The sequence below is a fragment of the Pangasianodon hypophthalmus genome, chromosome 1 (assembly GCF_027358585.1).
Source record: "Pangasianodon hypophthalmus isolate fPanHyp1 chromosome 1, fPanHyp1.pri, whole genome shotgun sequence".
NCBI lineage: Eukaryota > Metazoa > Chordata > Actinopteri > Siluriformes > Pangasiidae > Pangasianodon > Pangasianodon hypophthalmus.
In genome coordinates, this window is record NC_069710.1 from 14,567,548 (window position 1) to 14,580,599 (window position 13,052).

The window sequence follows — 13,052 nt, forward strand, 5'->3', positions numbered from 1 at the left end:
TGTATAAATTCTGTAAGACTTTGAACTTATGTTCCAGTGTGTAGTGATTAAAGCATGCTAAAACTTTCATCGTTTTTATTCAGAGAAGTTCTTCTGGTGTGTTTTATACGTCTGTATGTGAAGATGAACAAACTCTACTAACAGAGAGTCACTTTGTAGCTATTAATCCTGACTTTTCTCCACATTTTTGGTGACTTTTATTTACTCAAACCTCCTCACAGGAGAGAAGAGAAAGGAGGTGAAGATTAGCCGCTAGTTCTGCTAGCTAGTTCTCCAAACATTTTATCGCTAATCCTGATGCTAAATATTTATAAAAATTCTGAAAATTCTGAGAAATGAAGGAAACCATTTCTCACAGAAAGCGCATAAATTAGGAATGCGACTAACTTGCTAGCAGATAAAAATCTTAGCTAGTGAGTGAATTAAATTAATATTTAGATTTTCTTACTTTAGCATAAAAATAATTTGCTTTTTCTGTAAAATAAACAACAAAAAATAAACACAAATTATTCTCTGGTACACTATGAGGTAACATTATACAAGTGCTACCATGCTAACAAAGTTATCAAATATGCTAACGGTAATGCTGAAAAACAGCTAGCAAGGTTCAATTAACATTATGGTAATTAAATATAATAGCATTATAGCTAATATTGTACTATTGAATGAATGTTAGTAAGCTAGTCCTGCTGTATATTATTTAATTAGTTATCATCAAAATAGTGGTTGGAAAGCCATTTTTCTACAGCACTGAGGTAAAAAAAAAAAAAAAAAAAAACGTGCTGGATTGTTGAGCTCGGCAATGTCCGAGAATCAGAGCGTTTTCTGATAGAAGCAGATTCCTGCTGCAGTTTTGCGCTGATAACCTCCAGCACGGCCTCACTCGGGAACGAGCAGCATTCTCCAGCCCGGGCCCAATCTGATCCTTGTCAAATGATGAAAGAGGCTGTAAGAGGTCCTGACAGCGTGTGTGTGAGTGTGTGAGCGTGTGTGAGTGTGTGAGAGACTGAACGTGTGCTACAGAAGAGGAGCGACGTGATAAACGTTAGCCGTAGCATCGCCCTGCTTTCACTCCTGTCTGTCAGGGTCAGGGTCGATTTGTGTTTAAGTTGGGGGCTGTGTGTGTATGTGTGTGCGTGTGTGAGACAGTCCTGAGGAGTGTGTGACTGACAGCACCTACTGTATTTGAGCACACACACTGCTTGGCCTCTATAAAATGGGGTCAGTCTCAGGTCTCACAGCGAACAAAATTTTAACTGAGGTAAAATATATATATATATATATATTTTTTTAAAAAGGCACTTTAAGCTATCACTTTTCTGGACAGAAGAAATCCTAACCAGAAAACTTTTCTGTTCTCAATGATAAATTTAAATACAACTTTCGACTTCTCTTTTTGTGCTATCAAAGCTAACACAGTAATATTGTACATAAGGGCTAGTTAGCATCACTCAAGCAGTATTGTGTTAACTGGTTTCCACTCACATTTATTTACTGTTGTTAGCATTAAATAACCGAACATTGATGCTAACATGATAGTAAGGACAAGCCAAACAAGTTCCTGTGAATGAGCTGTTGCTATAGAAATGATAACGAAGGAGCATGTGAATATAAATCTGTGATGGTGAACTATCAGGAAATTAATCAACACCTTCTGACCAATCAGAACTCAAATGGCAAGTCATATAGCAGTAGACATGTAGGACAATTGTCTCTCTCTCTCTCTCTCTCTCTCTCTCTTGTACTCCATTTGTTTTGTACAAAGACATCCATGTTTTCGAATGCCACACTTTTCTACCTGTTTTTTTTTTTCTTTAAATTGATGCATGATCCATACACACACACACATACACACACACACTTTTTAAAGATGGCGTCCCTGGTGGACGAGATGTCACCGCCTCACTGAGCATCACATTGCTGTTGAATAAAATATAATAAGGGAGGAAGATAATTACACTGGCAGCGTCGGATGAAATGTATTTTCTCTGTCCTCTTCGTTTCAGTTTACTTTCCTCGGTGAGGAACAACGGCGTCCCAGCAGAGCCCAACACAAAGGCCCGTTACAAACACCGATTTATATTTCATACACACCGAAATGTTTGGCGCTAGCTACAAATGGAGGCCTGTTGAAGTATTTATGCTTTAGTTTAAATAGAAAACCATCAAAGTTTTTAGATTATTTAAAAAAAAAATATTTGGCTTTCGTCATATTGATGAGTAGAGTTGGGCGATATGGCAAAAATATTATATCATGATACTTTTAAGACGTTTCTACAATACACAATGTGTGTCACAATATATGGTTTGCTATGTATTTATTTGTTTGTTTGTTTATTAGTAGTTTTATTTATTAGCACATTTTGGTGCCCTGTGCGAGGAACAGCACCTGAGGCGCATATTTATGCTTACTATTGCAAGTTGTAAACAGTTATGTATGTTGGTATGCATTTGGAGCATAGCTATAAATAATGGCCAGTTGTCATGGCAACTGAAGGTTACAGTGATAGTACAGTGATACAGTAGTCAGGGCACTGATCAGATAGTTGGCCATCTTTAGGGCTGTCTCAATCACAAAATCCTTCCAGTGCATTGGAACTTTCACTCCCTAAAAAAAAATCCCACAACGCACCGTTAAAAAACAGGGAGTATCAATATGCTCAGTATGTTCCCTTACTGGAAATGACGTCATATTAAACGCAAATGAAGTCTCAGACACCTACTTCTACAAACAGAAGTAGCTTGTTATCATTATGGTAGCTTTCAAATGATTACTTACGTTAGAGATTTTTAACTTTATTTGACATTCTATATACGGTTTGTTTGACTCTAACAACTTTTAAGTGTTTAATGATTTTTAAAAAAATCCACTAGCTACCTACGATCCTGCTTGTGTGATTAAGCTAACAAATTTATACGACATATCAGAAAGATATTGGTCCTGCCTGTTGGTGATAAATGCCAGTGGTGACGTTTTTCAACTCGAGTACGTAGTCATGATGCTGGAAATTGAGTCATCGGTGTCCCAGTGCGTAGTGATCCAGGGTCTTTACCAGCGCCCAAACTCACGTACACGATATACTGATTCACCAACTAGAGACTCACCCACGGAGATGCTGGATATTGTCCCATTAAGACATACGTTGCGTGTAGTATGTGATTTGGGACGTGACTGTACCTGCTTAAGGTGTCGAGTCATGATGTAAAGTCAAGGAAGGCTAATAACACACATTAGTTGTACTATTGGTCACGTGACTCGGCCCAACCAATAAGAATACATGGAGTAGAAAGTTTGAGTTGGTGCTCAGATGAACAGTTTTGGGAACAAATGTTTCAACAAGACACTGAACAACTCCACAAAGCTAGTTGAGGAGACATCACATGCTAAACTGGAGGCTATAAATATACCTTATTTGTTAGCTACATTAGCATTGCAGCTTCTACGTTTGGGGTAAAGAGGGATTTTTTGTTTTTTGTACAACTGAAATAACATCATCAAAGTTAGCTTTATTTTACAGATTGTACATTATTAATGAGGTGAACGAGGTCGTTCTTTTTTACTCCTGTCCGGCTGATTTATGCTGCTGTGATGTTATGAAACATTAGATCCATGAGGAGAAGCTTGTGAGGGACAGTGCCACGTTCACTTAAAGACAGATGTGTTGCTAATGGCCGAGGAGCCGCAGCGGAAGTGGCACTGCTGAAAGGTTAATGCGTCTGAGAGGGAATATTATATGGCAGCGATGGCAATCTCTTCATAACACACTCATCACTGAGAGAGACTTAATCACTTTACACACCCGCTGTGACGGTCGACTTTAGTCCGGTTCGTTGAGCTTTAATCGTGTTTGATGAGTTAATCGCCTGATAGCATGTTAATTGAGGGAACTGAAGCAGCCTGAGTGCACAGACGGACGGAAAGGCATTAAAAATGAAGCAATCTTGCTTGAAAGAGGCAATTTATAGACTGTTAGGGCAATAATGACGAATTTTTCATTTGGCCTGCTTTAATAATAAAAATAATAATAATATTACTACTACTAACAATAATAATAATAACATTACTACTACTACTACTACTAATAATAATAATATTACTATTATAATAATAATAATTATGTTGTCATGTTGATTGTCATGTTAGCGAGAAACCGCAAACAAGCGTAAACTCCTCTGTCCTGAAGATGTCGGAAAACGTAAAGTTACAGCTTTACCTCTGTTACAAAGCGCTGACACTGGAGACTCCTTCCATGAATGTTACATAAACATCTTACAGAAAACCTCACGGTATCAATGATTCTTTTTTTAAAAAATCTTTTGCTTTTTTGGCTCTCTTAGACAAATATGCAACTGGAAGATTTTTGTTATTTATTGTCTCCAGGGATACGATTCAATGAATGCAGATTTAGACTCAGTCAGTTGGAGGCTGTAATAACGGCTATCCATTAAACAGAGCTTGTAGCTAACGAGGTTCGCGCCTTTATGCAAAACACAGTTACAATCCGATAGTGAAATGGAAACGGATGTTTTTTTTTTTTCCCCTCCATCTGCATTCTGTACGGTAATTAACTATGCACAGGTGAGAGGCTCTGATACAGACGCTCTTCCTGAACAAATCCAATAGCCAGGCATGATAGCGATCTTCTCTTTCTTCCCGTTTTCACTCGCCCGTGTCCTGTGGTTATCAAATAATCAACAAAATTTGTCCAAGAAACCAGGAGGAAGACGTTAATTACACCTCGTCCCGTGGCAGGTCATTAATAAACCCTAGTTATCTTCAGTCCAGAGATGAGGGAAGCCCCTTTTTTCTTCTTATCCTCTTCATCTTTTTTTTTTTTTTTAAATTTAAGAGGAAATTCCATGAAAATAATTCAAGATCATATCAGTGCAGTGTGAAGTGGTGATGATATTCACGGTACGTGTGTGTGTGTGTGTGTGTGTGTTCTACAAGGTCCTGCTTCGAGAACATTGATGGATCTTACCAACCTGCGAATGCAGATAAGGAGCTAAATGTTTATTTAAAGGGCCTTAGGTTACATATGCATTACGTATCACTTCGTACACATGCATCAATGCCAAAGCGGAGAAAAATGAACATTGGTACAGTGTATCATACATGGAACAGGGTGTAGTGTCTTCGTTTTCCTCGCTTGTGACCCTAAACAGAGATACGCAGACTGGTCCTGTAGCGTGTCACCGCGCCGGACACAAAAACATCCAAATTACACCGAGTTTACGAGTAGTGCACTGACTCACACGCACAATTGGCGGGATTGTTGGGGATTAGTGCTAGCGTCATGTTAGTGTTGTGATGTCATCATTTCACACAGGATTTTACTCCAATCAGGGTGCCACGTTGTTACAATTCTCTTGAATAAGTAAAGACGCAAGCAGTAGGGTGACATTTTGGATGAGTTCAAAAATCGAATTGAATCTAAATCTTTGGATCTGATCAGAGTTTAAATAATCTCTAATAATTATATTATTTATTCTCTAACTTTTTAATTATTTAATTTATAAAATATTTAAATGTAACAAACTCAAAGAGGACAAAACGGCTAGAGTTTGTTTTATTCAGTTTGGTTAAATTCAAATTCAGATTTTGAATTTCTCTAATAATTTAATAATTGAAACGCTAATGTTTTAATGATTTCATTTCAAATGTATTATTAAAAATTATTTAAAATTTAATACATTCAAACAGGACAAAACTCAAGGCTTGAGGGGTTTTTTTTGTTTTAATTTAGCTTGATTAAAGGTGTAGTCAGCGATTGTGACAGAACTTAGCCCCTCCCTTCAGTGTTCCCTCCAAAGCCATGCCTCCAACACCCCCCCCCATGTTAAACAAAAACACACTGCATATAATTTATAAATAAGACACAGTTTTTCATTTCTTTTTGTAGTGGTGCTCATTTTTGCAATATTTTAGACTTTTTTAAGTCTCCTAAGAAGATGATAATAAAAATACTTTTTCTCATACGTTTAAATGAAAATCAATATTTAAGTGATTAAGCTTCACATTTTGAAACGATGCAGCGCTACGCACTGTTGGTGGCTCTGATTTGTAATTTGTCGTCTGTCTAGAAACAAATAACAGCTGTTGCTGAGCACCCTGGTTTCAGCAACAAATACGGAAATTCATGGTACAGTCATGTAAGATATTTTGTTACAAGTTTTAGTCTTAGTGAACTGTTTTCCATTCATTAGCTATTAAAATGTAAACCTGTTGCTTATTAGCATCCTACAAATTCACCACATATTCACGACATAATTCATTAGCGTAGCTCACGTTTGACTAGCATGTTTCCTGTGTTTACATAAACCTTGGGAGATTTTGAAGTTACGTCCATCTGGTGTCTTTTATCTGGCTAGCTGTCGTTCTTTCAGCACAGGAAGACATGGAGAGGAGAGAGAAGAGAGAGTCTCTATCCGTTCACTCAAAGGACATTCATTCTCGCGGCTCTCTGAAACTCTGGCGCTCTCGGCTTGGCTGGAAATCAAAGAACCAGATACGGAATATTCGACTGGATATCAGGTATAAAAGCCATCGTTTGCTGAAAACGTCCTTTCATAAGCGTGACGCGAGGCTCTGAGGAGGAGCAGGTGTTCAGGGTTGAGTGGAGCTGCAACCTGAAGCCCTTCGTGATAAGCAGAACCAGGTGGTGTCCGTGACAGATGATTAGCCGCTGTTGCTAGCTTTGGCGATACGTCGGCCATGTTGGAAAAGAACAGATTTGGATGTATGACAGTCTAAAGAGAGATGCAGCTCTAACGTGATAAAATCAGCTGTAACTCATGTTACAGTCATCCGATTTGAACAAAACACACTTTGTCACAGACATCATCGAATTCTGCTCGTAAATTCACATACATGCAGCTCTACGGGATAAAAATACCAGTCTACTGACGCTTATTAAATATGTACGGAATAAAAGGCTCCGCTTCATGCTTTCCTGAACGTGCTGTAAAATGTAACGTTACTGCGCTGACACTGGAGACTCCTTCCTTTAATATACGTTTAAATAAACGGTGCTGATCAAGAAAAAAATATTTCGGATCAGAGACGCTCCCGTTATATATTTTTTATATTTGTGTTCCTAAACATCGTGATTATACGTTTTACAACGAATTAAAACAAACAAGTGAACCTGTGATGTGTCACAGTTAAACACCCAGCCTCGTTTATTTCTTCTTGTATCAAAACAGCTACAGAAAATAGATCAGACTCTGAGATCAGAATGCTCACAGAAAAAAGACTGCTCTCTCTCTCTCTCTCATTTTCTGTCTCCATCTCGCTGTCTCTCTCTTTCTGCCAGTGAAGTTTTATTTAAAGCCAAGTCTCTGTCTCTCTTTCTCTCTTATTGTCTCCTTCTGTCTCTCTCTCTCTCTCTCTCTCATTGTCTCCTTCTGTCTCCCTCTCTTGCTCTCTTTCCTTCTCTATCTGTCCTTCTCTCTCTCTCTCTCTCTCTCTCTCTCTCCAGCTGAATGAACATCACTAGAGCTCCCCCAGCTGGATGTTGGTGGAACTGAACCTCCCTCAGAGGTGAAAAAAATTACTTTTTTCAATCATATTTTTACATGATATAATTTCTTGTAGAAAAAAAGAAATGAAAGAACCCTAACAAATGTCCATAAGCGATTTTTCAGACTTCGTGTATCTTACACATATTTACATTGTGAATATTTTCTACGTTATTATTATAACTTGTCGTAACAGTGGGAAACGCCCACAGTGTCACTATAACCCTGGCTGATTGTTTATGATGCTTACACCAAGCTCACGAAGTTTCAGACGGGCATCATACCCACGCGCTGGATTAAAATTAATTTTCAATTGTAAAAATAAAGAGTAAAAGCTAGACTAGCTAGTGTTACAACGAGCAGCTGTCATTGGACCATTAGCTAAATGTTTATTCACTCATCTTTGTTAGCTAACCATTAATTATCTAATAGTGCTATAAATAGATGAATATAAATAGCTGAAAGGGCTCATGAGATATACTTTTTAATTAAAGTATGAAATAAAATAAAGTACTAAGTTAAAATTGTGTTGAGGATCTTTTGTACAGTCACTGAACATTCACTACAGAGTTAGCTTAACACTGATAAGTTTCTAACAGCTAACACACACTGACAGTGAGTTACTAGCCAGCTGGCGTTAGCATGTTTCAGCCATGTTGAACCTGTGTGTGTGTGTGTGTGTGTGACATTTTGCCCTGATGCTTTTCAGGCTGGAAAGACACTTGTTCACACTCGAGCTCTGACTAACAGGAGCGTTTTTGTTCTTCTCGTCAGTCAGAAACCCGAGCTGATATAGTTTTTTTCCTCCTCACTTTGATTCGGCCGTCATCAGCGCAGATGCTCGGCCAAATTCTGTCCTGCTTCGAGCGTCTCCACGTGCTGCTGTCCGTTTGTCACAGCGCTGAAAGACATGGCAGGCTAGAGGACGAGGTGAAGGTCACTGTGTTAGTGTGTACGTCCTGTATTACACCGGTCCGGGGTTAGCATGTTGTAGCTGTGCTAATGTACGCTTCTGGTTTGGAGAGTTCTTTTCGCTAAATGGCTAATATCTATAAATAAATAAGTAAAGTTGTAAATTAAATACAAATAAATAAGAAAATTTAAAAAAAAAGAAAAAGAAAGAAAAAAAATACACATTATAAATAAATGTAAGAAAATTAAAAATAAAAAATGTTTGCAAATAAACAAATAAATAAATAATAGCTCTTCATAAATAAATATGTACTATAAAATAATAAAGGGATCATTGTGATCTTTAAAAAAAAAACTCTTCGATAAGCTGAGTAACTGAGGGCTTGGGTTTGGATTATCTTTCTTTCTTTCAAAATCATTCACTTCACAAATTATTCACTGCACTTCCTGGAGTGAATTAGGGCATTAACTCTGCTCTGCCATTTATTTATTTATTCATTCATTCATTTATAATTCACTTTGTTTTGCTAGCTGAATTTCTTCGGCTACGTTGGACACTGATAACTGTAAAATTACTGTTAGTGAGTAAGAAGGAAAGATTTATTAGGAAATAAAATATATAATTATGCTCCGTACTCGTCACAGTGTGTGCGCTAACACACTAATATGCTAGTTAGCTAATGTTGCAAACACAGATTAGCGTGAATCCCTCAACAGTTCGTGTCTGTGGAAAAAAGTCGACAAAATAATTGAATAAAGAGAAGAATATCATAGAAAGAAAGAAAGAAAGAAAATAAATCTGCTCCTGAGGTGGATTGTGACACTGAGGACACTTCAGCTAGCAAAAGAAATGGCGATGTCAAGAATTAGCAAAACATCTATCAAATGCTATTTGTTTTATTTCCCATACTTTTTTTTAACGCAGTCATAAATTTCTCCTAATAAATGCTAAGTAAAAACACATTTTTTATTCATACCATGACTAGAGTTTACGTAAAGCTAACAGAGGTAATGGCTGTGTCTCAAATGCTAATCTTTGTGAGTAATAGCTTGTTGAGAAAAAAGTGGTTTTGTTCGACATTCACAGATATTACATCACAAAGCATTTAATAGAAAGCTAGCTAAAAGTCTGCTAGCCAGTGCGTTAATTGTTGATTAGCACATCTTGAGATTAGCGCTGTACATAAATTAGCACACTCTAGCTGTAGATCACTTAGGTGCTTTTTTATGAATGCACTGTGCTGCTCACAGTGCATTGTGGGTAATCTGGACGCTACCCCAGTATGAAAAAAAAAGCTCACAAATCACTATAAAGTGAAGCGCTTTCTTGTTTTGTTTTTTTTTTCAAATGGTCATTAGCTAGCCAGATGAATGCTCGAGTGTGTGAGGTGAACGTAGATGAACATGCCGCAGTTTTCGTCCCCGCTCGAGTCGGATAACCTTAAATTAAGAAATGAGGCAGAGGTCAAGGACGCTGTGGCTCTTATCTCTACTCGCTCACAGGAGAAAATCAGCTCCCACTCAGCGAACACTCAGGTCTGTCGATACCGGATGAGTGTAAGATGTTTCCTCTTCCTCCACATCCTCCACTCGCATTCCATACTCATGAACCAATGAGATAAAAAAAATCTCAGCTTCAGTGTTGGGAATGAGGCCCACAATGAATTCTGGGATGTAGGAATGTCACGGGAGAAGCGTGGTGTAAATAAAATATTTCATATAAATGATGAGCGTCGCATTATCGCTGTTTGTTCTGGCGCTCTTTGATGACATCATCATGTCCCTCCATAAGAGCAGTTACAACTGTTTACATTTGCTCTCATTTCTATGAAGCATTTTTTTGTACAATATAAACTTTTTTTTGTAATACTTCAATATTAATTATTAATATAAATACTTTTACATCATTTATTTTTTATATACACCAACAGCTAATCTTTTAATACTTTTATCACAATTCCATTAATTACACAAAGCATACATACACAAATTGGTATTTTTAAATCTCTTCATACTGAGTAATGTATTTTAGTCAAAATGTATAAACTAAAACAAAATGTATAAAGTATAAACATTTACTCAGATAACATAATTATTTGTGCTGAAAGATTCACTGTTTCCTGTTGGTTATTAACATTCTGTATATTTATTTACATGTTTATTTGTTTATTTATTTATATATTTTACTTTCTTCCTTTTTTTCAGCTTCTACCTTAACCTACTAATTTTTTTAAAATATTTTTTAGCAAGTAAAATATTTTTTAATGCCTTAAAGCCATGTTTTCATTAATTTTTTTATAACATTATTTTAAAGCCATATTTTTTATTATTTATTTTTGTATATTTTAAAGGCATATTCTTGTTGTTTATTTTCTCAATACATTGTAAAGCCAATTTTTTAAAATTCATATATTCACTTTTTTAAAATATTGTCAATAATAACCATAATTTGCCAAACTGTTAGATGAGGATACTTTATTTATTTATTTTAATCATATTTGTGAGTGTGATGTCACAAAACAAGCATCACAGCTTTGGACCACTCACGTCTAAGATTAGAGACTGACAGAGTGGCACCTGGAAACTTTTAGCTGTGTGCTACGCTAGGTTAGATAGCATTAACAATAAGTAGGTGGTGGTTGTCATGGTAACAATATATTTTGGCTATTATATTATAACATTAAAAGTTCTGGACTACTTTAGTAACCGCAATATAATCATTGGGCTCTCAGTGTCTAGATTAGCATTCATAATGTGATAGAAACTTTTTTTAGCATAAGGTTATATATTTTGGCTATTATATTATAACATTAAAAGTTCTGGACTACTTTAGTAGACGCTAGCGTTGGCTAGGTAAATAAGCTACTGTTAGTGATGTCAGGCTGTTAGGGATGGCAGGAGGACGTGGGGGCGTTTCCTAATTTGCATATTCATGTATATTCATATTAATGCATTTTTAATGAGGTAAAGGTGTAAAGATGTTCATTAGATATTACTTGATATTTTTGTTTATTTTTAACATTTCTAGTTCATATTCTTTTTATTTTTATGCTAAAATTTTTATTTTTATGTTAACCTTATGCTAAAAAAAGTTTCTATCACATTATGAATGCTAATCTAGACACTGAGAGCCCAATGATTATATTGCGGTTTTGCGTCTTGTGATTATAAAACGCTGCATCATGGGAAGCTGCCTGTACTTCCTGTGTGTACTTCCTGTGTGTGTACACTTGCTGTAAACTCTTGCTCTGGTTTATTGATGTGGAAAAACATGTGCCTATATTGAGTTATAATATCATACATCCTCTCATACAACTCCGTGGTCACACTCCTGTGCCTCCGCCTGATTGGACGCCATTTTGAGGAAGGAAAGTGTCGCTCTCCGAGTTTCCTGAGTGCGCCTCAGGTCGTGCCATTTGCATACACCGAGGCTGCTGGGAAAAAAATAGAGGGAGGAAAGACAGAAAAAAAACGGGATTGTGTGGAAATTAAAGCGGAAGAAATGCAATTTAAAGACATGAAGTAAACAACGTGTTCTCGGCACCGATACAATTTCTCAGGCCGTGTTCAATTTGGGAGCGTAGCCCGAGGGCCGGCGGCGGCTTTACACGCCGTTCTACACCGATGATTAGAATTGTAATTCAGCTGTAAAAATCAATCCCGATGACATTTGGCGAGAATGAGACGTGGCGGTTTATACACACACCGTTTCCCTACGGAGAGGAAAAGAGAGAAGTGTGGAAAAGACGAGTGGTTTACTGTGAGAGCACCGTGGACATGTGGACGTGTCCCAGACCACACACCCTGTTCACTATATAGGCCACATAAACACCATTATCAGTCCAATGTCGACATGTCCCAAACCACATGTTTTATTCACCATATATAGGCCACATAAACACCATCATCTGTACACTGTGGATGTGTCCCAAACCACACACCCTTTTCACTATATCGGTCACGTAAACACCATCATCTGTCCACTGTGGACGTGTCCCAAACCACACACCCTTTTCACTATATAGGTCACATAAACACCATCATCTGTACACTGTGGACATGTCCCAAACCACACACCCTTTTCACTATATAGGTCACATAAACACCATCATCTGTACACTGTGGACGTGTCCCAAACTCACCCTTTTCACTATATAGGTCACATAAACACCATCATCTGTCCACTGTGGACACGTCCCAAACTACACACCCTTTTCACTATATAGGTCACATAAACACCATCATCTGTCCACTGTGGACGTGTCCCAAACTACATACCCTAGTCTCTAGTATACAAGCCACATAAACACCATCATCTGTCCACTGTGGACATGTCCCAAACCACACACCCTGTTCACTATATAGGCCACATAAACACCATCATCTATCTACTGTGGATGTGTCCCAAACCACATGTTTTATTCACAATATATAGGCCACATAAACACCATCAGCTGTCCACTGTGGATGTATCCCAAACCACACACCCTGTCCACAATATAGGTCACATAAACACCATCATCTGTCCACTGTGGACGTGTCCCAAACCACACACCCTAGTCACTTTATAGGCCACGTAAACACCATCATCTGTACACTGTGGACGTTTCCCAAACCAC